The sequence below is a fragment of the Carassius gibelio genome, chromosome B24 (assembly GCF_023724105.1).
Source record: "Carassius gibelio isolate Cgi1373 ecotype wild population from Czech Republic chromosome B24, carGib1.2-hapl.c, whole genome shotgun sequence".
Taxonomy (NCBI): domain Eukaryota; kingdom Metazoa; phylum Chordata; class Actinopteri; order Cypriniformes; family Cyprinidae; genus Carassius; species Carassius gibelio.
Genome location: NC_068419.1, coordinates 599,519 through 604,518, shown reverse-complemented (window position 1 = coordinate 604,518; position 5,000 = coordinate 599,519).

Below are 5,000 nucleotides of genomic sequence, written 5' to 3'. Positions count from 1 at the left end.
CCCAAACACAGTCACAGCACTGTTCTGTGTCTCTGAGCAACATGACAGGGATTCGTTCCTGAGTGAATCAACCGTTTAAATGATTCGGTTCAATCGCAATGAGTCACTTATTAACACTGACTTGCTGCCACCTACTGGTGGTTTTAATTCCACATTTAAAGTACCTCTTTATTATTTAAATAATTTCAAATATAAATATTAAACGTTTTATGTTTAACATACCTAAATATTTTTTGTAACTGCAGGTTAAAAGCATTAATGTCCTGTATCAGAAAGAGTGTAAATGCATCTAAATGCCTCTTCAGATGCAGCTTCTGTGTTTCCTCTGCGCTGAGACGATGAATTTTACTGATACTGATTTAATTTGCTTGGTAACAGCCCAAATGTCTTACTATTTCAATTCACTGATTAAATGTAAGAATTTTGCTCAAGATGCAAGATGCATTATTCGTGCAGGAGTAATTCAGCTCTCGTTCATTTAATGAACATGCTGTTGAAGAAAATATAATAAAAACAGTACATTATAAAAATACTATACATAATAAAAAGTGATGCAGAGAAAAGAATTTGTGTAAATTACATAATACATAAAATGATAAAATAAAACAATATAAAAAAGTTTATTGAATAAAAAAATAAATGAATTAAAAAACGATAAGTAAAGAAATTAGCTTTGAACAGTTCCGGTTTTTAATGAATATTAGTGAATGTACGGTTGAGCAAAAAAATAAAAAAATTATAATAATGCATAATAATAACAACTAAAACATATAAAATAATACATAATTATGCATAAAGTCAAGTAATGTAAAATAATAATAATAATAATAATAATCATTTAAAAAATCGGTCAAATAGTGCAATTTGGATTAAATATTTTAGGTCTTTAGTGAATGTGCTGTTGAACTCCCAAAAATAAAATACTGTTATAATGACCTAAAATTACAAATAAAATTACAAATGTACACAAAATATTGCTATGTAAATTAAATAATTTAGCTTTTTTTTACGAATGTACTGTTGAGCTGCCAAATGTAAAATACAATCAAATGTAAATTTTATTGCCCCTTTGTCTCATTATGTATGGTACACATAAAAATGTGATCATGTAAATAATACACATTTCTAATAAGATGATGAACAGTGAAATGGCTTGAATGAAGAAATGTTTCATGTTGACACCAAAATAACAGGAATAGACACAGAAACATAAAGCATAAAGTGCAGACAAGGCCAGAGCTCTGTGTGTGTGTGTGTGTGTGTGTGTGTGTGTCTCAACACGAGCAGCAGCAGATAACACACAGAGTTGTGTCATTCGTGACCTTTGGAGCATCTTCTCAAAGGAAACACACAAGCATCACTGACTCCGGATCTCACATCATTCTCTCATCGCCTCGTTTGACCTCTGACCTGCGGCTCCCAGGACTCAGTTCGGTGTCTGTGAGGATCTGAAGCGATCTGTCAAACTCTATATCTCACAGAAACGCTCTGTTGTTATCCAGACCTGACGGCTGTTCTCTTCGTTTGAGAGTGAAGTGAAGAGAAACACAAATAAACCGTCTTCCTGAGCAGAAATCAGCTGACTTTAATAATTAACATTCAATATACATGAGCACTTGACTTACCCTGGATATAAATAAATTATAAAAACAGAGCAATAACTGAGAATTATAAAATATATAGTTTTATATCATTTGTATGTTTTATTATAAGGCATTATTTTATAACATTTAATGTCATTTATATGTTAATTTCTCATAGTTATGTTTCTAAATGTATTTATTTCAATATTATATACTTTATATATAAATTATAATTTAAATATATTCTGAAATAATGTTTAATATATTTTAATGTATCAAATATATATATATATATATATCTTGTAAATTATTTTAAAATTAAATTAAAGATATAAAATATTAAATTAGAAATTAAATTAAAGATATAAAATATAAATTGTGAAAATATATTTTTTTTTATTGAGAAATCATATTGTTATGATTAGTGTTGTATAATTCATATATTATAATTTCTATTTTTTTTTTTTTATCATTTTGAGATATTATATTTAATATGTAGGAAATTAATTAATTAAAAAATAGAATTATGTATTTGGATATTAATTAATAGATTAATTTAAATGCCAATAAGAATATGTGACTTTATTAAAAACATAAATAACAGTAAATACAAAAACATTATGTGATGGAGTGTCAGTTGATTTTTTTATTTTTATTAAACATGCATAAATGAATGATGTTGCTGAAGTTAATGTAAAGCACATGAATGGTGTTTGTGTGAGGAGATGGGATCAATTATCTTGGGCTAGTGTGTGCCGCGCATGCTAATAGCTAATGGATTTCAGCTTTGTTCCTGAAAGCTCTGCTTGTATTTTTAAACCGTGAAAGGTGCAATTTACTGCCGCAGAAAATAGTCGTGCCGCTTCTGCCGTCTGGTTACACGAGGTTTATTCTGGTTTAAGTGTGGTCTATCACACGTTTGGTCTCTCACACAACCCTTCATCAAGACTCCTGAAGATCTGCTTTTACAGACATAAACCTGAACCCATTTAACATGCAAAGCCCAAAAACTGACTGCATCAAGTCACGACACACGTCTGCAGCCTGCAGTGATTTAATGACTGAAATCAGTTTTCTTCAAGTCATTTAAAGTGTCAGCATAATGCAGTATTAGTTTTAGAAATAGATCAAATTAAATAAAGTGATACAAAAAATTGCTTTATTGCTTTAAGAATGAATAATGTTTAAATATTTTGCTATTTATAATATATATTGTACCAGTAGGGGGCAGCACATGATTGTTTGGATGAGTGAGTCATTCATTCAACCGATTCGTTCAAACGACTGATTCATTCAGAGTCTTTGAATGGCTTACTGAATCACTGACTCGCTCGATTCGTTCAAAAACGTGGATTCAGTAAGTAACTTTTCTTTTTTCTTCTTTTTTTTAATTATTAGATTTTCTTCTTAAGTACTTTTGTCTTGTTTTCTAGTATAAATCACTAAGAATTCTTGAATTTACAAGTAAAATGACTTAAAATATTATGTCTTGTTTTTTCGAAAAAATAACCGAAATTGTATGAGTTTTTGCTTAAAACAAGCCAAAAAATAATAATAATAATCTGCCAATGAGGTAAGAAAAATAATATTTTTTAGCCTTCGATTTAAGATTAAATACTGATTATTCACCTTCAGTGAATATAGTTTTAATACAGATGCTATTGATATTTCTATGTGATTATTTCTTTAAAATAAAGATTTATTAATATTTATTAGTAGTAGTAGTATAAAAAACTAGATAACAGAGGAAACGAATCACCGAGTCATAAGAGGAAACGAATCACTGAATCATTGTTCTGAACACACAATGCATCAGATGACTCTTTCAGGCAAAGTCTTCCAGAGTGATCTCAAACCCTCTTCAGATACAAACACAAAGCCGGTGTGATTCATAACTCATTAAAGGTGTTCGTTAGATTCACATCCTTGAGCCAAATCCTGGTGAATCCTTCAATAATAATAAACTCAATGATAAAGCATCATTTAAGAGACTCTTACTGTAAGTAGGGTTAATCTGACTGTTAATGCAAAACTAAACTGTCCCAAAATTCTTTTGTGTATTTATGTCATTAACTGTTTCCAGCTAAATGCAAGTTTAAATGTAGTTTTAAAGTACATATAGTATTTTATTAAATGCTCATTTAATTTCTAATATTTTTTATTATTACATTTATCTTTAATTTAAATCTTATATTTCTTATTTAAATTAAAATTTTCATTTGTTTTTACACTGATTTAATTGCATAGTTAATTTCTTGTTATTTATTATTACATTCAGATGCAATTTTAATTTCTATTATTTTTATTTTAAAGTTATTGTATAAATTATTACTTTTTTCCCCTCTTTGCAATAAACATTTTGAACCCAATTGCAATATACATTCAATTATTGATATATGAAATTAAATGCCACTTTAATTTAAAATTTTGTATTTAAATGCAAATTAAATATTTGTAATTAAAAAATTAATAATTTGAGTATTACAGCAATAAAGAAATATTTTAAATGTGCAGTAAATATTAATTATAAATTTTTATTATTTTTATTAATTATTATTAATTTATTATGTTTTTAAATGCCCATTTTAATGTCCAATTACAATTTTTTTTTAAAAAGTTTTATTATTGATTTAAAGCTTACATACATTATTAATTTAAAGTTTATTTAAATATATTTAATGAGGGTGATGATGAACAAAGATGCTCTTCTTCACACACACATCTGTGCTTCTGGAGGCTCATAGCAGAGCGGACGCGTGCCGACTCTTAAACACACACACACACACACACACACACACACACACTGATGAAGCCTGTGACGCTGAAGACTGATGAAGACGAGCGAGCATCACAGGACCAGCGAGATCACGCAGACTTCATAAACGCAGCCGTTCATCATTGACCTTCTCTGAGCACACGTTTCAGACGTCACACACTCCATCACTGTGTTTACTTCTGGACACAAACAGTGTTTGGGGTTTTTGGACATGCACAGGACTGATAGGTTCACAATGTTTCATGCAAGAATAAAAATACAGTCATGGTTTACAATAATTGAGGCACGTTTTCCACAGTTTTCACTTTCTTTGAACACAATGCATGAAGAATATTATCGTGTTTATTCATATACTCACTGTAAAGAGTGAAAACAGTTTTTGTCTGTATATATGACATTACTTTATTGGCCACGAAGATGTATTTTGCATTGAAATACACTTTTGTTCTTACAACAGTGGTTTTTTGTCATTAACTAGTTTCCAAGTTGCGAATTTAATTTAAATTTAGAATTTTGTAATTCCATTTATTAAATATAATAAATGTATCTTCTATTTGTTTTGTATTTATTACATTTGTTATATATCTAAATCTTGCATTTATTAATTATTTAAATGCTAATTTATTTTGTGTTTTTAAATG